This window comes from Ranitomeya variabilis, chromosome 6, assembly GCF_051348905.1.
Source record: "Ranitomeya variabilis isolate aRanVar5 chromosome 6, aRanVar5.hap1, whole genome shotgun sequence".
NCBI classification, from domain to species: domain Eukaryota; kingdom Metazoa; phylum Chordata; class Amphibia; order Anura; family Dendrobatidae; genus Ranitomeya; species Ranitomeya variabilis.
In genome coordinates, this window is record NC_135237.1 from 6,390,794 (window position 1) to 6,413,182 (window position 22,389).

The 22,389-nt window shown below is 48.0% G+C and overlaps 1 protein-coding gene across 3 annotated transcripts in view; it reads left to right on the forward strand.

Moving 5' to 3' along the window:
• GJC2 (gap junction protein gamma 2) overlaps positions 1 to 22,389 on the forward strand; it is a 189,702-nt gene that overhangs the window by 24,502 nt on the left and 142,811 nt on the right. The window contains exon 1 of one of the 3 annotated variants that reach the window (XM_077267778.1): positions 4,776 to 4,919. The exons of the other annotated variants lie outside the window; for them this stretch is intronic. The gene's annotated coding sequence lies outside the window, so the exon portion shown is untranslated. Of the gene's footprint in view, positions 1 to 4,775; positions 4,920 to 22,389 lie in introns of those variants that run through there. 3 annotated transcript variants of the gene reach the window in all.

Sequence of the window (22,389 nt, forward strand, 5' to 3'; positions counted from 1 at the left end):
ACTCTGGGGGCATCATACTGTGTGTGGGGGGGGAATGTACTCTGGGGACATCATACTGTGTGTGGGGGGGGAATGTACTCTGGGGACATCATACTGTGTGTGGGGAATGTACTCTGGGGGCATCATACTGTGTGTGTGTGTGTGTGTGTGGAATGTACTGTGGGGGCATCATACTGTGTGTGGGGGGAATGTGCTCTGGGGGCATCATACTGTGTGTGTGTGTGTGTGTGTGTGTGTGTGTGTGTGTGTGAGGGGAATGTACTGTGGGGGCATCATACTGTGCGTGGGGGGGGAATGTACTCTGGGGACATCATACTGTGTGTAGGGAATGTACTCTGGGGGCATCATACTGTGTGTGTGTGGGGGGGAATGTACTCTGGGGACATCATACTGTGTGTGTGTGTGGGGGAATGTACTCTGGGGACATCATACTGTGTGTGGGGAATGTACTCTGGGGGCATCATACTGTGTGTGTGTGTGAGGGGAATGTACTGTGGGGGCATCATACTGTGTGTGGGGGGGGGATGTACTCTGGGGACATCATACTGTGTGTGGGGAATGTACTCTGGGGGCATCATACTGTGTGTGTGTGTGTGTGTGTGTGTGTGAGGGGAATGTACTGTGGGGGCATCATACTGTGTGTGGGGGGGGGAATGTACTCTGGGGACATCATACTGTGTGTAGGGAATGTACTCTGGGGGCATCATACTGTGTGTGTGGGGGGGGGAATGTACTCTGGGGACATCATACTGTGTGTGTGGGGAATGTACTCTGGGGGCATCATACTGTGTGTGTGTGTGTGTGTGAGGGGAATGTACTGTGGGGGCATCATACTGTGTGTGGGGGGAATGTACTCTGGGGACATCATACTGTGTGTGGGCAATGTACTCTGGGGGCATCATACTGTGTGTGTGTGTGTGTGTGTGTGAGGGGAATGTACTGTGGGGGCATCATACTGTGTGTGGGGGGAATGTGCTCTGGGGGCATCATACTGTGTGTGTGTGTGTGTGTGTGTGTGTGTGTGTGTGTGTGTGGAATGTACTGTGGGGGCATCATACTGTGCGTGGGGGGGGGGAATGTACTCTGGGGACATCATACTGTGTGTAGGGAATGTACTCTGGGGGCATCATACTGTGTGTGTGTGGGGGGGAATGTACTCTGGGGACATCATACTGTGTGTGTGTGTGTGGGGAATGTACTCTGGGGGCATCATACTGTGTGTGTGTGTGAGGGGAATGTACTCTGGGGGCATCATACTGTGTGTGTGTGTGTGTGTGTGTGTGTGTGTGTGTGTGTGTGTGTGTGTGTGTGTGTGTGTGTGTGGAATGTACTGTGGGGGCACCATACTGTGTGTGGGGGGGGGGAATGTACTCTGGGGACATCATACTGTGTGTAGGGAATGTACTCTGGGGGCATCATACTGTGTGTGTGGGGGGGGGGAATGTACTCTGGGGACATCATACTGTGTGTGTGTGGGGGGAATGTACTCTGGGGACATCATACTGTGTGTGGGGAATGTACTCTGGGGGCATCATACTGTGTGTGTGTGTGGGGAATGTACTCTGGGGACATCAGACTGTGTGTGGGTTGAATGTACTCTGGGGGCATCATACTGTGTGTGTGTGTGGGGAATGTACTCTGGGGACATAATACTGTGTGTGGGGGGAATGTAATCTGGAGGCATCATAGTGTGTGTGTGTGTGTGTGTGTGTGTGTGTGTGTGTGTGTGTGTGTGTGTGTGTGTGTGTGTGTGTGTGGAGAATGTACTGTGGGGGGGGCCATACTGGGTGTCACATCTCTAGAGCCTGCTCCTGCAACTTCAGAACAAGAAACACTGAAGGACAGGCTCTGTTCAGCCACTAAGGTTAGAGTGTCTGGCACATGTAGTGCCATCTATTCTGGCAGTATGGGTGTGTGTGCTATTCAGCTGAAGTAATCAGCTCCATTCAGTTGGAGAGCACCACACCTTACACCCTAGAAAAAAAATGTGGAGGAAACGCTTGCGCCAGCTCTTTTTAGCTGAAGTTTTTTGTTCAAAGCCAATAGTATTATAGTGACCTGTCATAAACCCATAGATATGAATATGTAAACAGAGCATCATATAAAGCCCTGCCCACAGGCCACCCACAGCTCCGCCCACATGCCCCCCCACAGCCTCACCCACAGACCGCCTAGACCACGAGAATCTCAGTAACTTAAGACTACAAATTCAGATTACACAACAACCACTAGACAGATTTAATCACCAGGTAGCGGTGTAATCAGTATAACGGCGCCGACCTGACACTGTAGTCACTGAGCACAATCCTGATCACAGGTATCAGTGTAATCAGTATAACGGCGCCGACCTGACACTGTAATCACTGAGCACAATCCTGATCACAGGTATCAGTGTAATCAGTATAACGGCACCGACCTGACACTGTAGTCACTGAGCACAATCCTGATCACAGGTATCAGTGTAATCAGTATAACGGCACCGACCTGACACTGTCTGTAGTCACTGAGCACAATCCTGATCACAGGTATCAGTGTAATCAGTATAACGGCACCGACCTGACACTGTCTGTAGTCACTGAGCACAATCCTGATCACAGGTATCAGTGTAATCAGTATAACGGCACCGACCTGACACTGTCTGTAGTCACTGAGCACAATCCTGATCACAGGTATCAGTGTAATCAGTATAACGGCACTGACCTGACACTGTAGTCACTGAGCACAGTCCTGATCACAGGTATCAGTGTAATCAGTATAACGGCACCGACCTGACACTGTCTGTAGTCACTGAGCACAATCCTGATCACAGGTATCAGTGTAATCAGTATAACGGCACCGACCTGACACTGTCTGTAGTCACTGAGCACAATCCTGATCACAGGTATCAGTGTAATCAGTATAACGGCACCGACCTGACACTGTCTGTAGTCACTGAGCACAATCCTGATCACAGGTATCAGTGTAATCAGTATAACGGCACTGACCTGACACTGTAGTCACTGAGCACAGTCCTGATCACAGGTATCAGTGTAATCAGTATAACGGCACCGACCTGACACTGTCTGTAGTCACTGAGCACAATCCTGATCACAGGTATCAGTGTAATCAGTATAACGGCACCGACCTAACACTGTAGTCACTGAGCACAATCCTGATCACAGGTATCAGTGTAATCAGTATAACGGCACCGACCTGACACTGTCTGTAGTCACTGAGCACAATCCTGATCACAGGTATCAGTGTAATCAGTATAACGGCACCGACCTGACACTGTCTGTAGTCACTGAGCACAATCCTGATCACAGGTATCAGTGTAATCAGTATAACGGCACTGACCTGACACTGTAGTCACTGAGCACAGTCCTGATCACAGGTATCAGTGTAATCAGTATAACGGCACCGACCTGACACTGTCTGTAGTCACTGAGCACAATCCTGATCACAGGTATCAGTGTAATCAGTATAACGGCACCGACCTGACACTGTCTGTAGTCACTGAGCACAATCCTGATCACAGGTATCAGTGTAATCAGTATAACGGCACTGACCTGACACTGTAGTCACTGAGCACAATCCTGATCACAGGTATCAGTGTAATCAGTATAACGGCACCGACCTGACACTGTCTGTAGTCACTGAGCACAATCCTGATCACAGGTATCAGTGTAATCAGTATAACTGCACCGACCTGACACTGTAGTCACTGAGCACAATCCTGCTGACTGGGTCACTTTAAGAAAAGCTGTTGCCTGTATTTCAGGCTCCACCCACAATTGTCTGTTTCTGAGATCCAGCTTGTAGGTTTCATTAAATCCTCTCTGCAGGGAGACCCCCGGGCTTGGGCCGTTCGCTGCCGGTTTCTTTATGGACTCTGATGAAGTTAAGGACGTGTTGGCTCTGTCCCTCTTCTTCTGACTCTCTTGATACTGACATGTCCCTGGCTATCCGTTTTGATAAGACGTTTGCGTGAGCACAGACAGGAACGTAATACTGACTCTCTACCTTCTTCTAAAGGTACCTTCACACGAAACGACTTTGTAACGATATCGCTAGCGATCCGTGACGTTGCAGCGTCCTGGCTAGCGATATCGTTTAGTTTGACACGCAGCAGCGATCAGGATCCTGGTCGCTGAATAAAGTTCAGAACTTTATTTGGTCGTCCGATCGCCGTGTATCGTTGTGTTTGACAGCAAAAGTAACGATACCAACGATATTTTACACTGGTAACCAGGGTAAACATCGGGTTACTAAGCGCAGGGCCGCGCTTAGTAACCCGATGTTTACCCTGGTTACCAGCGTAAAATGTAAAAAAAACAAACAGTACATACTTACATGCGCCCCTTGCCGTCCGCTTCCCACACTGACTGAGCGCCGCAAAGTGAAAGTGAAAGCACAGCACAGCGGTGACGTCACCGCTGTGCCCTGCTACTGCTGGCGCTCAGTCAGTGCAGGAAGCGGACGCCGGGGGACGCATGTAAGTATGTACTGTTTGTTTTTTTTACATTTTACGCTGGTAACCAGGGTAAACATCGGGTTACTAAGCGTGGCCCTGCGCTTAGCAACCCGATGTTTACCCTGGTTACCCGGGGACCTCGGCATCGTTGGTCGCTGGAGAGCGGTCTGTGTGACAGCTCTCCAGCGACCAAACAGCGACGCTGCAGCGATCAGCATCGTTGTCGCTATCGCTGCAGCGTCGCTCCATGTGAAGGTACCTTAAGACTTGTGCACATATTGCCCTCACCGGGGAACCATGCAGATTACAGAGACTCCAATCAACTTCAAGGGATCAAGCAACAGAAGCCGGTTTCTGGTCACCACTGTGGAGAGTCTGGACATCAGAGGTCTTCTGCCCAAGACAACTGCCACCCGAAAAACATCGGCTTCTGGGTAGGCCCGAGGGTGCCCACCCAGGCGCACAGGTATTTCCGTATGAGTCAGCATTGTGGCTTTAAGTCTCCTCATATCGACATGCTTAACTTGTCACTCTCTGCAAGGAGAAATGCTACTTCTTGGATCCCGGTCAGGCACCTCTCACTCGTCCAAACCAGATCTGCACTTTGCACTGACGAGGGGCAGGACCCCAAAACACAATGTCTGCAAATTGAGATCTGGTTTTGCTTTTTCCCTAAGTCATGTGACAAGGGTCGACATTGACTGTTAGGATTGCCACTTCCAATAGGTGGCACTAGAGTTCTAGTCCTCTTCCTCTCTGAAGAGACAATTTGCTTATCAGTCTGAAAAATTATTGTTACCTGTTTGTTTCTTACCTAGAACTATCTGTGCGTCTTCAGCTTTTATTGATTGAGGTTCTGGAGCAAAATTTGTTGACGCCAATTGTCACGAATCCCAGCGTTTGTCAGGGATCCCACCAATAAAGTGTCACGGTTCACGGGGAAGATACCTTTATCATCCCCACCACTCACACCAATTTGTCACGAACCGGGGTTGTTTGGTTGCCCCTGGTTCTTTCTGAAGGGGATTTATCTATATCCCAGTTCCGATTTGGAACCTGCAGCTCTCTGGTGCCCCCCTTACCCTCAGGTCAGTCAGGGTGCTGCACCTAGGGTAATTAGTCGCCAAAAAAGGCTGCCTTCTATGTTCTGTCTATTGGGTGCGCTGCAGCGAGGGTGATATAACTACTCCCACTCAGGCGGGAACAATAATTATCAATGCCGCCAGTCGCTACAAAGAATCCCAACTGCACAGTACAAATCCGCTGCCACCAGCTTCGATTTCCTAATTAAGGGTACGTTCACACAGGACTTTTTTGCTGCTTTTTTTTGCTGCTTTTTTTTATGCTAATTTTCAGCTGCTTAGAGGTGCGTTTTTGGTGCGTTTTTTGGTGCGTTTTTGGTGCGTTTTTTTCATGCGTTTTTTTGTGGTATATGGTGAATCAAACATGTTTGATGACTACACCAAAGACACTCAGTTAGTACTCAAGCACGCTCACATAACACGTTATCAGAGCACGTTCACATCACTAGTATTTACCTACTACCTGGTCATTTAATTTGTTAGAAAAGGACATATGTTAAGTTTTTTATTTACCAATCTCCCAGTGGAGCTTAGCATCGCCTTCATCCCAGCGGGGGAACAATTTACGGCAGATTACATGCCATGCATCGGCCTTTTTTTGACGATCACTGTAGTTTGGGCAAGCTAAATCCCAAATTACAGGCATTGTTTCCACCTTGCAAAAATAAATGAAAAAGTAATTACCAAATGCAAGATGAAATGAAGCCAACATTCATGACAAGGAAGCTACAGACATACACATGCAGAACATATGAACATGTACATAACAGCACATGAGCATCGCAAAGTGTACCATTGCAAACAATCGGATAGATAGATATATCACAAATTAAAAAAAATATTACCTCCATGATTAGTTGGGAAACATTAATGCCCATCCTCCTATACCAAGACATGGCTAACACCTCACTACCAGGAACTCCCTCACAATAGATCACAATCAGGACACCTCACAATGGCTCTTCACACCTCACAATGGCTCACAATGGCTCTTCACACCTCACTACCAGGAACTCCCTCACAATAGATCACAATGGACACCTCACAATGGCTCTTCACACCTCACAATGGCTCACAATGGCTCTTCACACCTCACTAACCACACCCCTAAGCTCTTGGCTGTGAGATCCCTTCCTGCTGGCCATGATTTTCTGCACAAAAAAAGCAGCAAATAATGCTACATGCGTTTTTGCAGCGTTTTTGCAGCGTTTTTTTCATCACCCATTCAAGTCAATGGGTGAAAAAACGCTGCAAAAACGCAGCAAAAACGCTGAAAGAAGTGACATGCCCTATGTCCAAAAAAAGCAGCAAAGCAGAAAAAACTGATCAAACAAAAAACCAACGTGTGTGCATGAGATTTCTGAAATCTCATAGGCTTTACTGGTACTGTAAAAAGCAGCTGAAAATTAGCATAAAAAAAGCAGCAAAAAAAAGCAGCAAAAAAGTCCTGTGTGAACGTACCCTAATAACGGGTTTGGAGCTGACCCAAATTAGTAGCGCAATTCACCTCAGAGGACGTGACAGTTCGTTATAGAGCAGGGAGAGACAAGCTAGTAGTTTTATATTTTACTCCAAAAAAGGTAGGCAGTGTTTTTACAAAGTATAAAAAGATCTTATAGAGAAGACAATTATCGTATGTACAATGCAATTACAAATAAAATGGGATTACAGTTGAAGAACACTTACATTTCGTTAGGTCATCTTATCACATGGCTGGGCATGTGCTGTGGAGGAGGGGGAGCATATATCCAGATGCATCACCCCTTTATAGCAGCTAGACCCCACACAAAAGACCCTGCAAGACTGCTGTCTCTCTAAGTTATCTCACAGCCCAAAACCCAAGCAATCCCCCGTGGTGACCTCACTTAGAGGCTGAACCCTCCCCTTTTCTAAGAATTCTGAAAACTATTTTTATGCCTAGCTCGCTGTATGAATCTTGTATACTAAATACAGTGATCAGGATGTGCCCAACATCATGGGGATTCTTAAAGGGAACCTGTCACCACGTTTTTGGAAGATGGGATAAAAATAGCGTTAAATAGTGGCAGAGGTGGGCGTTACATTAGTGTGTGTGTTATGCGTTTATTACCCACCTAAGTTGCCGAAATAACTTTGCAAAGTCTCCGTTTTCGCCTGTCAATCAGGCTGGTCAGGTCGCATGGGCGTTGTCTTCCCCCAGATTTGGCGTAGTTTTCCGTTGGTGGCGTAGTGGTGTGCGCATGCCCAAAGTCCGGAATCCTCTTCCAGGGGATTTAAAATAGCGCGGTGTTCGTTATTGCATTGGTGATCGGTGGGCGCGGCCATCTTCCTTTGGCCGCGCGTGCGCAGAAGCGGCGCTCTGCTGGCCGCGGCTTCAGGAAAATGGCCGCCGCGATATCCATCTGCGCACGCGCGGCATCCCGCGGCCATTTTCCTGAAGCCGCGGCCAGCAGAGCGCCGCTTCTGCGCACGCGCGGCCAAAGGAAGATGGCCGCGCCCACCGATCACCAATGCAATAACGAACACCGCGCTATTTTAAATCCCCTGGAAGAGGATTCCGGACTTTGGGCATGCGCACACCACTACGCCACCAACGGAAAACTACGCCAAATCTGGGGGAAGACACCACGCCCATGTGACCTGACCAGCCTGATTGACAGGCGAAAACGGAGACTTTGCAAAGTTATTTCGGCAACTTAGGTGGGTAATAAACGCATAACACACACACTAATGTAACGCCCACCTCTGCCCCTATTTAACGCTATTTTTATCCCATCTTCCAAAAACGTGGTGACAGGTTCCCTTTAAGTGTAAACTTGGAGTAATTACATGACCCTCTTATGGAGAAATCCACTCTTTGCACTCGTTGTGTTTAGCTGCTAGCGGTTTCAGTGAGTCAAAGATCTATCGATGGACATCCGGAATATATAATTCTTATATCTCTAGCCCAGATCGGTGCCAATATACATAACCTTAAAAGAACAATAGAAACTCATGCTTTTCTGTACCAGTTCTATCCAGTACCAATTGGGAGGGGGGTAGTGAGTAGGGTAGGGAGACCTGCTTTTACAGCTCAAAACCATAAAAAATTCTTGAGGGAGGGGCTGCTGCATATTGGTATCAAGTTGCACAGAGTGTGTCTGCCATAGGGCTTTGTTTATATATCAGCGAATGCAGTGGGGGAGAGAGGGGGGTCGAATCTGCAGCGTGTCGGTGCCATGGTACCTTCTAGAACTAAACTCGCAATATGGCATTTTTACGTTATCGTGACACCAAGGTGGCAAAGGATTTTGGTTTATCCTTGCTAAAATTACAGGATTTTTCGGTCTGCAAGACACTGACCCATAAGATGAACCCAAAATTTTGAGATGGAAAATAGGGAAAAATACATTTTTATAATATCTGGGTATGTCTTATAATTTAAGATATCTTACCTGCGGTCTGGCTGCGGTGGAGCAGGGTCACAGGAGGCATGGTCCCTTCTTCAGGTAGCCGGCGGCAGCAGAAGTGGGGCAATGCTGCGGGCCCTGGGAGGGAGGAGGTAGTATCTCAATGGTGCAATTCTGTGGGCCAGGTGTCGGCGATGAGACAGAGCAGAGTGTGTTGTGTGGAGCAGGGTTCCTTCCTCAGGGAGCCGGCAGCGTCAGAAGTATGATGATGCTACGGCCCGATGTCGGCGGTGAGCCGAGTGCATTATGTAACCGGTGACTATTTTTCTGAAGCCGTGGGTCGCCTCATGAGGTTACGTGCTTCAGGTAAAAGGCCGCAGGAAGCCTTAACCCCATAGAAAATGCCTGGAATTTAATGAGAAACAAGGCTGAAGAGACACAACCTGGCAACAATATCGAGCTAGAGGAGGCGCTGAGCCGGACAGGCCGAGTGGAAGTGCAGGTTGGCCAGCTGGAGGAGGAAATGCAGCCAGGAGGTCTGAGAGCAGTGAAGACCCCAGCAGCCATAGAAGCTCCGGAAGCGGACATCAGGTCGGAGATTCCGGGTCAAAAATTCCAGAAGTGGAACTTGATGACCAGGCAGATGCCGAAATGCCTCAGTGGTGAAGGCCAAGCAACAGTGAAGAGAGCGGCTGAAGGCGATAGTTGCGGCTCATCCAATAACTCTACCACAGACCCCCTACTCCCAAGCCCCAGCCTGTAATGTACGAAGAAAAGGTCTCTACCCCAACCCTTGAAGAGGGTGCGGGCCGAGCTGGGACGTCTCGGAGGGTGAGTGGTTGCTGCACAGATGACCCGCAGACTGGTGGAGTTTTTCTTTAAATTATAGTCGGGGATTTATCTGCGAGGCCTGAAACGGGGACAGAGTATATATCATCGCAGATTCCCTGCATTTTCAGCATACCCCACAGTAATAATATTAATAAATAATAATAATAATTTTATTTATATAGCGCCAACATATTCCGCAGTGCTTTACATTATAGAGGGGACTTGTACAGACAATAGACATTACAGCATAACAATAAACACAGAACAAAACAGATACCAGGAGGAGTGAGGGCTCCGATCACCAGATACCAAGAGTGAGGGCCCTGCTGCTTGTAAGGTACAATCTATGAGGAAAAAGGGAGACACGAGAGGTGGATGGTAACAATTGCTTTCGTTGTTCGGACCAGCCATAGTGTAAGGATCAGGTGTTTTTTTTTATTTTTTTTATTTTTTTTTAATTGGCCACACAGGGATAGTTATGATAATGAGGCGGTAGGCCAGTCTGAACAAATGAGTTTTTAGGGCACGCTTAAAACTGTGGGGATTGGGGATTAATCCTATTAACCTGGGTAATGCATTCCAAAGAATCGGCGAAGCACGTGTAAAGCAATGTAACAGAGTGACCTTTTATTAAAGAAGATGGGTCTAGAATAGTGTTTCTCAACTCCAGTCCTCGAGACCCACCAACAAGTCACGTTTTCAGGATTTCCTTAGTACTGCACAGGTGATAATTCCATCGCCTGCTCAAACATTAATTCCATCACCTACGCAATACTAAAAGCCTGAAAATATGACCTGTTAGTGGGTCTTGAGGACTGGAGTTGAGAAACACTATTCTAGACCCATCTTCTTTAATAAAAGGTCACTCCGTTCCATTGCTTTACACGTGCTGTGCCGATTCTTTGGAGGTGATGTGCAGTGGCGGTAACCCTGCTATCTCCCGAAGACGACCGTTGGGCGGCAGAAGTCCAGAAAGCCTCGTGTGCACGGGGGGGGGATTATGAAAGTTGCATTGACACTTATGAAAACACTAATGACTTTTACTAGGAGAATATTTCTCTGTGGATGCGTGTAGACGAAAGGCCGAGGTGTTTAAATTACTTTTAATTATGTAAAATAGTCTTTTTAGCTGGGCTCTCCTCATGATGTGACCTCCCATACACTGCAGTATGACGGCAGGAACATGTGTCTGGGGCCCGTGACTGTCACCTCGTCTGTGGAGATCACACGGATCACTGTTTTTACCCTGGGGACGATTCCCACGTCGCTGCCACCTGACGTCCCTGGAAGCTGTGTGTCTCCTGCTGAGGAGATGATGACTGAACGATTCCAGCTCTCGGCATTCACAGCCCTGCACCTCTATCAGATACAGCTGAGCACAGGAGCTGACAATCTGCCGCTGCTCATATCCATCTGTGGGTAATGCAGGGGAGATCGGCAGCAGTCAGTAAGGGAACATGTCCTGATGTGCGGCTCAAGCCGGGAGAGGCCGCACTTGTGACGCATCTCGGATTTTATTTCCAGAAACCTGTGACTGGCCAACCATAAATGTGGCACAAGTCAGGAATCCACGTCGTTACAACCACAAGAGTAAGGAGCGGAGGACCGATCTGGGGAAAAACAGAATCAATCTAGGAGTATAATACCCAAAGTGTGGGATGATCTCTGAGGGAGGGTAATCATCTGTACCGAGGGGCTGACCCACACAGATGTACTGCAATGGGGGTCTCAAAATATAGCCTGAAAGAAAGAACGCCACCTCACGTGGGAAGAAGAGACGCTGGAAAAAAGGCTCCTCTTACTGCAAACTGGGGTCAAATCTAGAGCACCACCATAATAACAGTGATATCCACAGTGCCATCATAATAGTGATATCTACAGTGCCCCATAATAACAGTGATATCCACAGTGCCCCCATAATAACAGTGATATCCACAGTGCCCCCATAATAACAGTGATATCCACAGTGCCCCCATAATAACAGTGATATCCACAGTGCCATCATAATAGTGATATCTACAGTGCCCCATAATAACAGTGATATCCACAGTGCCCCATAATAACAGTGATATCCACAGTGCCCCATAATAACAGTGATATCCACAGTGCCCCATAATAACAGTGATATCCACAGTGCCCCCATAATAACAGTGATATCCACAGTGCCCCCATAATAACAGTGATATCCACAGTGCTCCCATAATAACAGTGATATCCACAGTGCCCCCATAATAACAGTGATATCCACAGTGCTCCCATAATAACAGTGATATCCACAGTGTCCCCATAATAACAGTGATATCCACAGTGCCCCCATAATAACAGTGATATCCACAGTGTCCCCATAATAACAGTGATATCCACAGTGCCCCATAATAACAGCGATATCCACAGTGCCCCCATAATAACAGTGATATCCACAGTGCCCCATAATAACAGTGATATCCACAGTGTCCCCATAATAACAGTGATATCCACAGTGCCCCCATAATAACAGTGATATCCACAGTGTCCCCATAATAACAGTGATATCCACAGTGCCCCATAATAACAGCGATATCCACAGTGCCCCCATAATAACAGTGATATCCACAGTGTCCCCATAATAACAGTGATATCCACAGTGCCCCCATAATAACAGTGATATCCACAGTGTCCCCATAATAACAGTGATATCCACAGTGCCCCATAATAACAGCGATATCCACAGTGCCCCCATAATAACAGTGATATCCACAGTGCCCCATAATAACAGTGATATCCACAGTGTCCCCATAATAACAGTGATATCCACAGTGCTCCCATAATAACAGTGATATCCAGTGTCCCCATAATAGTGATATCCACAGTGCCCCCATAATAACAGTGATATCCACAGTGCCCCATAATAACAGTGATCTCCACAGTGCCCCATAATAACAGTGATATCCACAGTGCCCCATAATAATAGTGATATCCACAGTGCCCCCATAATAACAGTGATATCCACAGTGCCCCATAATAACAGTGATCTCCACAGTGCCCCCATAATAACAGTGATATCCACAGTGCCCCCATAATAACAGCGATATCCACAGTGCCCCTATAATAACAGTGATCCACAGTGCCCCCATAATAACAGTGATATCCACAGTGCCCCATAATAACAGTGATATCCACAGTGCCATCATAATAGTGATATCTACAGTGCCCCCATAATAACAGTGATATCTACAGTGCCCCCATAATAACAGTGATATCTACAGTGCCCCATAATAACAGTGATATCCACAGTGCCCCCATAATAACAGTGATATCTACAGTGCCCCATAATAACAGTGATATCCACAGTGCCCCCATAATAACAGTGATATCCACAGTGCTCCCATAATAACAGTGATATCCACAGTGCCCCCATAATAACAGTGATATCCACAGTGCCCCCATAATAACAGTGATATCCACAGTGTCCCCATAATAACAGTGATATCCACAGTGTCCCCATAATAACAGTGATATCCACAGTGCCCCCATAATAACAGTGATATCCACAGTGCCCCCATAATAACAGTGATATCCACAGTGCCCCCATAATAACAGTGATATCCACAGTGTCCCTATAATAACAGTGATATCCACAGTGCTCCCATAATAACAGTGATATCCAGTGTCCCCATAATAACAGCGATATCCACAGTGCTCCCATAATAACAGTGATATCCACAGTGCCCCCATAATAACAGTGATATCCACAGTGCCCCCATAATAACAGTGATATCCACAGTGTCCCCATAATAACAGTGATATCCACAGTGTCCCCATAATAACAGTGATATCCACAGTGTCCCTATAATAACAGTGATATCCACAGTGCTCCCATAATAACAGTGATATCCAGTGTCCCCATAATAACAGCGATATCCACAGTGTCCCCATAATAGTGATATCCACAGTGCCCCCATAATAACAGTGATATCCACAGTGTCCCCATAATAACAGTGATATCCACAGTGTCCCCATAATAACAGTGATATCCACAGTGTCCCTATAATAACAGTGATATCCACAGTGCTCCCATAATAACAGTGATATCCAGTGCCCCCATAATAACAGTGATATCCACAGTGCTCCCATAATAACAGTGATATCCACAGTGCCCCCATAATAACAGTGATATCCACAGTGCCCCCATAATAACAGTGATATCCACAGTGTCCCCATAATAACAGTGATATCCACAGTGTCCCCATAATAACAGTGATATCCACAGTGTCCCTATAATAACAGTGATATCCACAGTGCTCCCATAATAACAGTGATATCCAGTGTCCCCATAATAACAGCGATATCCACAGTGTCCCCATAATAGTGATATCCACAGTGCCCCCATAATAACAGTGATATCCACAGTGCCCCATAATAACAGTGATATCCACAGTGCCCCCATAATAACAGCGATATCCACAGTGCCCCCATAATAACAGTGATATCCACAATGTCCCCATAATAACAGTGATCCACAGTGCCCCCATAATAACAGTGATATCCACAGTGCCCCCATAATAACAGTGATATCCACAGTGCCCCCATAATAACAGTGATATCCACAGTGCCCCCATAATAACAGTGATATCCACAGTGCCCCATAATAACAGTGATATCCACAGTGCCCCCATAATAACAGCGATATCCACAGTGGCCCTATAATAACAGTGATCCACAGTGCCCCCATAATAACAGTGATATCCACAGTGCCCCATAATAACAGTGATATCCACAGTGCCCCATAACAGTGATATCCACAGTGCCCCCATAATAACAGTGATATCCACAGTGCCCCATAATAACAGTGATATCCACAGTGCCCCCATAATAACAGTGATATCCACAGTGCTCCCATAATAACAGTGATATCCACAGTGTCCCCATAATAACAGTGATATCCACAGTGTCCCCATAATAACAGTGATATCCACAGTGTCCCTATAATAACAGTGATATCCACAGTGCTCCCATAATAACAGTGATATCCAGTGTCCCCATAATAACAGCGATATCCACAGTGTCCCCATAATAGTGATATCCACAGTGCCCCCATAATAACAGTGATATCCACAGTGCCCCATAATAACAGTGATATCCACAGTGCCCCCATAATAACAGCGATATCCACAGTGCCCCCATAATAACAGTGATATCCACAATGTCCCCATAATAACAGTGATCCACAGTGCCCCCATAATAACAGTGATATCCACAGTGCCCCATAATAACAGTGATATCCACAGTGCCCCCATAATAACAGCGATATCCACAGTGCCCCTATAATAACAGTGATCCACAGTGCCCCCATAATAACAGTGATATCCACAGTGCCCCATAATAACAGTGATATCCACAGTGCCCCATAACAGTGATATCCACAGTGCCCCCATAATAACAGTGATATCCACAGTGCCCCATAATAACAGTGATATCCACAGTGCCCCCATAATAAGAGTGATATCCGCAGTGCCCCCATGATAACAGTGATATCCACAGTGCCCCCATAATAACAGTGATATCCACAGTTCCCCATAATAACAGTGATATCCACAGTTCCCCCATAATAACAGTGATATCCACAGTGCCCCAATAATAACCGTGATATCCACAGTGCCCCCATAATAACAGGGATATCCAGTGCCCCATAATAAGTGATATCCACAGTGCCCCCATAATAACAGTGATATCCAGTGTCCCCATAATAGTGATATCCACAGTGCTCCCATAATAGTGATATCCACAGTGCCCCAATAATAATAGTGATATCCACAGTGCCCCATAATAACATTAATATCCACAGTGCCCCATAACAATAGTGATATCCACAGTGCCCCCATGATAAGTGATATCCACAGTGCCCCTATAATAGTGATATCCACAGTGCTCCTATAATAGTGATATCCACAGTGTTAGGAACATGAGGTGTCTGACTGTGTATTATCACGCACACTGAACTCTGCTGCATCCAAGAGCAGAGAAAAGAGGCTGTGGGCCATTCTGACCCCCCGCCCTCTTCTCACTCTGCCTGCTGCCTGTGTGTGTGTGTGTGTGTATGTGTGAATCCTAAACCCCTCATTTCACCCCTCTCTGAAGAATTTTTATGGTTCTATGCTGCAGGCAGACCAGTTTCCTTAAAACTACTCATTCCCCCTTCCACATGGTACTAGTTGAAACTGGTGTAGCCACCATGAGATTCTTTGTTCTTTTAAGGTTATATATAGTGGCACCGATCCAGGCTAGGGATATAAGAATTATATATTCCGGATATCCATCGATAGATCTATCACTCACTGAAACAGCTAGCAGCTAAACACGAGTGCAAAGCATGGATTTCTCCGCAAGTGGTTCAGGTAATTACTCCGTGTGTACACTTAAAAAAATCCCTATGATGTGGGGCACATTCTGATCATCGTTTCTTTCTTATAAGAGGTTCATACAGCAAGATATGCGTAAAAATAGTTTTCATATTCTAAGTAAAGGGGAGATTTCAGCCTCTAAGTGATGTCACCACAGGTGGAGGGCTTTGGTTTTAGGCTAGGGAATAACTTGGTGAGACAGCATTCTTGCAGTGTCTTTTGCCTGGGGTCTAGCTGCTATACAGATGTGTGGGGTGCATCTAGATGTGGCCCCTCCTCAGCCTACGGCCAGCCATGATGATATGAAATTATCTGAAAGCTATGTAAATGTTTTTTCAATTTTTATCCTTCTTTTATTTGTAATTGCAATGTACACATGGTTTGTCTTCTGTATAATATCTTTTTATTCTTTGTAAACACTGCCTACCTTTTTTTGTTTTTTTTTTGGGACTAAAATATACATTTATTAGCTTGTCTCTCCTTGTTCTATAATGAACTGTCACATCCTCTGAGGTGAATTACGATACTGATTGACTCCGGACCTGTGAATACTTTGAAAATTGGAGCTGGTGGCAGCGGATTTGTCCTGTGCGTTGGGAGGCTTTGTAGCGACGGCGTCATTGATAATTATCGTTCCGGCCTGTGTGAGAGTAGTTATATCGCCATCGCTGTAGCGTGCCCAGTAGCCAGTACATAGCTGGCAGCCTTTCTGGCGACTAGTTACCATAGGTGCGGTACCCTGACTGACCTGAGGGTAAGAGGGGGCGCCAGAGAGCTGCAATTTCCAAACCGGAACTGGGCAGTGGGATATAGATAAATCTCCTTCAGAAGAAAGCAGTGGTAACCAAACAACCCAAGATCGTGACAAATTGGTGAGAGTGGTGGGGATGATAACGGTATCTTCCCCGTGACCTGTGACAGATTGGTGGGATCCGTGACTTATTGGTGGCAGAGCAGTGGGATAATAGTGATCGGGTTTGAGCAATTATTCCTCTCACTAAAAACTTTTAACAGTTCTTGCGAGGACTTAGCGCAAAAAGTTTTGGAGAGCAACCTCAGTGTTTTAGTCCTGAGACAATAGTGTGTACTTGCGATTACCCTCTCCCATTCTCTTCGTTTTTCTATCCTATCTTTTATTTGGCAATGATGGCTGCAAAAGGAGAAGCCTGATACACCCAGCAGAAGAAGGACACTTTTGTTGGAGTATGCACGAAACAATGGCCTGGAACCCCAGGGCAAAACCAAGGTTCAAATGGTTACGGAACTGGTGCAATTTGAAGCAGACCAAACCCGGTGTCAGAGCCCAGTGGACGCAGAAGCCAGCACATGTGAAAATGGTGCGGCAGCCGAGTTCCAACCACTAAATGCCGGCCCTACTAGTAACCAGGGCGGATTGGACCCCCACCTGCAGGCGGCCTTGGAACTACTCCCCGCTGACGACCGTGATGGATGTCTGAGGGTGATCCAGCAATACCAGCAGTAGGCCCAAGTGGAGCTGAGCGGGAGGCCCAACGGGAGGCGGAGAGAGCCGAGTGGCAAGCGATGCACCAGCTGCAGTTAGCGCGACTCCAGGTGCCGGGGTCATCCCAGTCCAGCGGTGAGCCCAACAGCACTCAGACCCCTAAACCCCAGCCAGAGCACTTTCCTGTGATGGAAAAGCCTGGGACTTGGACACTTTTCTACGGGCATTTGAGAAAGCCTGCAGACAGTACTGGCTGCCTGGGGACCATTGGGCCTGATACCTGACCCCAGGGATAAGAGGCAAAGCTCTGGAGGCGTTTGCTGCTCTCTCTTAAGATCAAGATGGTGACTATGAGGCCATCAAACAAGCCCTGATAACCAAGTACCAGCTTACACCTGAGGTTTACCGTAAAATGTTCAGGAACCGCCAATGTGGCCCACACGACAGCTACGGCGATGTGGTGCATGGACTCGGGACCCACTTTAACAAGTGGATTCAAGGACTGTCAATGACCACCTTTGAGCAGCTGGGAGACCTGATGATCCAAACCAATTTCTACATCTTTGCCCAGCTGAGGGGCGTCAGTTCGTGATGGACAGAGAGCACAAAGACGTGACTAAAGCAACACAGATTGCCGATGCCTATGAGGCCAACTGTAGATCTGAAGTGCGGAAGCCAGTCACCGCCAGCTGCAGAGGGGGTAAGCCTGCAACCAACGTCAGTGCCCCTGCCAGCCAACACACCAGAGGCCCTGTCCCTGTTGCCAATAGCATCAGACCTACCACCGACCCTCGCCAGTGTTTTTTCTGCAAACAGACTGGTCATATGCGGACTGGTCATTATCAGCGCCAACTGTCCGGAGAACCAGAGGAACCCCTGAGCCAAGGCCCCAGGGCCTAATGCAGCAGTTATTTTGGTGGGTGGGAGGTTGTGTGACAACATGCAGCACGTCACCGAAGGAAGTGGGGCTGTCTGATAACTTGCCCACTGATGTTTTATTGGGGTCTGATTTGGGGAGGATGGTTGCATACTATGTCCCTGACTCCCCTCCCCTAACGAATGCTGATAATAGCAATGGGAAATTGCATGTGTTACCTGGCAATGCTTTAGTGATTAATGATGTACCTGATAATTATTTTTCTGAAAATGCCGAGGGTAATACCGATAACGCTAATGGTGGAAATGTGCATGTTACCTGCTAACCATTTATGTCCTAAGGATGATGTGTTCACAGGTGCAGGAGTGCTCAGCCACGTTACTCTGTGGGGTGGGATGGCTGAGGAACCCTAACAGGAGCAAACGAGGGTGCTAAGGGAAATGGGGAGATGCCTGGGAACCGTGAGGAAGGTGATGCCATGCCACAGAGGAAGGTAACTGCCCCATGAGTATCACTGCTCCTGGGATGTTGGGGGTGGATTGGGAGGTAGTATCCATAGCAGCGCCGGCTGATGGGTCTGTGGAAATCCCCGGGGAGACAGCCTACGTAGCTCCCCGGAGAAACAGCCTACGTAGCTGCTGTCACCAGCAGTCTAGAGTGCCCGGAACGCAGATAATGTTCTACTTTCTGGACCCTTCTCAGTCATAGACGTGACTGAACCAGAGATAGAGATAGGTCCCAAAGGGTTCCCATGGGGAAAGGACCCTAACGTTGCTTCTGGCTTCCCCTAGCCAGGAGCTCCTGGCCGCTCTGCACTCGGATGCGAGCCTGGAGAATTTGAGATACCTCGCCGAGACGCCCACCTCCGTGACTGATAAGGAGAAGGTGTTCTGGGAACAAGCGAGGTTGTACCGGGAGACAGTACCTGGAAAATCGCAAAAGGAGTGGTTGAGGGAAAGGCAGTTGGTCGTCCTGCACCAATTCAGGAGTGACCCAATTCATGTCTCGCCTAATGGAGGCTCTCTGTAAGAGAATGCAAGTGAAGCCTCTGGTATCGAGAGCGTATCACCCACAGACCAATGGCTTGTGTGAGCGCTTCAACGGTACCCTCAAACAGATAATACGCATGCTGGTTGAGACCCAAGGACGCGACTAGGAGCAGTACCTCCCACACCTGCTATTCGCTTACCGAGAGATTCCGCAGGCCTCTACGGGGTTCTCCCCTTTGGGTTGGTAAGGGAATCCTGGGAAGAGGAGCCGAACCCTTCTGAAGTGTCCATAGTGGAGTATGTCATGCGCCTCCTTGACAAAATGCGCACCTTGACGCAGTTGGTACATGACGCAGGCTCAGGCTGATCAGAAGCACTGGTACGACTAGAACGCCCAGGAGCTGACTTACAAGGTGTGTCAAAAGGTGTGGGTGCTGTTCCCCGTATTAATGGATAAGCTTCAGGCAGCCTGGGAAGGCCCGTATATCGGCCTCCAACAGCTCAACCCAGTCACCTGCGTGGTCACGCTGGACCACGCTCAGGGTAAGCGAAAGGCCATTCACATCAACATGATGAAGGCTCATCACGAACATAAACCTTAAGTCCTACCGGTCTGCAGCCTGCCCGAAGATGGGGAGGAAGACCCCCCCTCCTGGACATGCTGGCCCAAGCCAAGGCCGGTGGGTCTATTGAGGATGTGGAGGTAAGCGCCTTGTTAACCGAACCCCAGCGGTCGCAGTTGCGAATCACGCTGGAACCCTTCCGGGCCATGTTCTCCAACCGACCTGGAAGGATGATGTTAGCGGTCCATGAGGTGGACGCCGGGAATCATGCCCCACTACAGCGAACACCCTATTGGATCTCCGACGAGGTGCAGCAGGTTATGCGCCAGGATATCGGTGAGATGTTACAGCTGGGGGTGATTCAACGGTCAAAGAGCGCATGGGCGTCACCTGTAGTTCTCGTGCCAAAGAAGGATCGGAGCACCCGGTTCTGCGTGGACTACAGGGGGTTCAACGCCATCACAGCCTCTGAAGCACACCCAATCCCATGCATCAAGGAGCTGCTTGAGCGGTTAGCTGGTGCAAAATACCTGACCATTATCGATCTGAGTCGAGGATACTGGTATTCCCCTGAGCGCCGAGGCGCAAGAGAAGTCCGCCTTTATCACACCCTTCGGACTGTACGAGTCCACAGTCATGCCCTTCGGCATGAAGAATGCCCCTGCCACTTTCCAGCGGATGGTCAACCACCTGCTTCAGGGACTGGAGAAGTACGCGGTGGCGTACCTGGATGACCTTGCCATCTTCAATTCCTCCTGGGATGAACACCTGCAGCATCTTCAGGAGGTGCTCAGGCGAATTCACCAAGCCGGTCTGACCATCAAGCCGGGAAATTGCCAGATGGGCATGAGAGAGGTCCACTACCTGGGGCACCGGGTAGGTGGGAAGTTCATAAAGCCAGAGCCTGGAAAAGTGAGCGCGATGGTGTCTTGGCCCACCCCAGGACCAAGAAACAGGTGATGTCCTTCCTGCACACTGCAGGGTACTATAGGCGCTTTGTACAGAAGTATAGTAGCCTGGCAAAACCCTTGACAGACCTCAGCAGGAAGAAGCTACCCCACGTATTCATCTGGACTGACAGCTGTGAGGTGCCCTTCCAGGCAGTCGACCATTATTAGTGCAGACCGACGCCAGCGAGTTTGGCCTTAGTGCTGTGCTCAGCCAGGTCGACTTGGGAAAAAACGAGCACCCTGTGTTGTACCTGAGCCGGAAGCTTCTGCCGAGGGAAGTGGGCTATTCCACCATTGAGAAGGAATGCCTGGCCATAGTCTGGGCAATGCAACGTTTGCAGCCCTACGTGTACGGTCGCACCTTCACTGTGGTGACTGACCACCACCCTCTGCGCTGGCTACAAGCCATGTGTGGAACCAACGAGCGGTTGCTACGCTGGAGCCTTGCCCTCCAGCAGTACGACTTTACCATCAAGCACAAAACGGGCAGGTAGCATGGCAATGCAGATGGGTTGTCATGCCAGGGTGAACCTGCTGAGGTGCGCATGGAGGAGTACCGAGAGGTTCTGCCTCTGTTGCGCAGTCCAAAAGCGGGAGGTGTCACTATAATGTAAGTGTTTAGTTTCAGAAGATTACATGGCTTTCCAGTCACGCTATGGGCCATTCCGACCCCCCCCCTTCTCTCTCTGCCTGCTGCGTGTGTGTGTGTGTGTGTGAATCCTAAACCCCTCCCTGAAGAATTTTTATGCTTCTATGCTGCAGGCAGACCAGTTTCCCTTAAAACTACTCATTCCCCCTCCCACATGGTACTAGTTGAAACTAGTGTAGCCACCATGCGATTCTTTGTTCTATTAAAATTACATATTCTGGCACCGATCCGGGCTAGAGATATAATAATTGTATATTCCGGATGTCCATCGATAGATCTATCACTCCCTGAAACCTCTAGCAGCTAAACGCAACAATGGCAAAGTGTGGATTTCTCAGTAAACAGTTCAGGTAATTGCTCCGTGTTTACACTTAAAAGAATCACCCTGACGGGGCGCACCTTGTGATCCGATTGTATTCCGGATACGAGATTCCTACAGCGAGCTAGGCATAAAAAATAGTTTTCCTAAGTCTAAGTAAAGGGGAGGTTTCAGCCCCTAAGTGATGTCACTGCAGGGTGAGGTCCTGAGTTTTAGGCTAAGAAACAAGTAGTGAAGTGAGCAGTCTTCTGAAGTCTTGTTGCCCTGGGTCCAGCTGCTCTATAGATGTGACATGCATCTTGATGTATCTCCTGAGCACATGGACAAACAGGAGATGAAATGATCTGAATGCTATGTAAGTGTTTTTTCAATTTTAATCCTTTTATTTGTAATTGTAATGTACCGTATATACTCGAGTATAAGCCGAGATTTTCAGCCCAAATTTTTGGGCTGAAAGTGCCCCTCT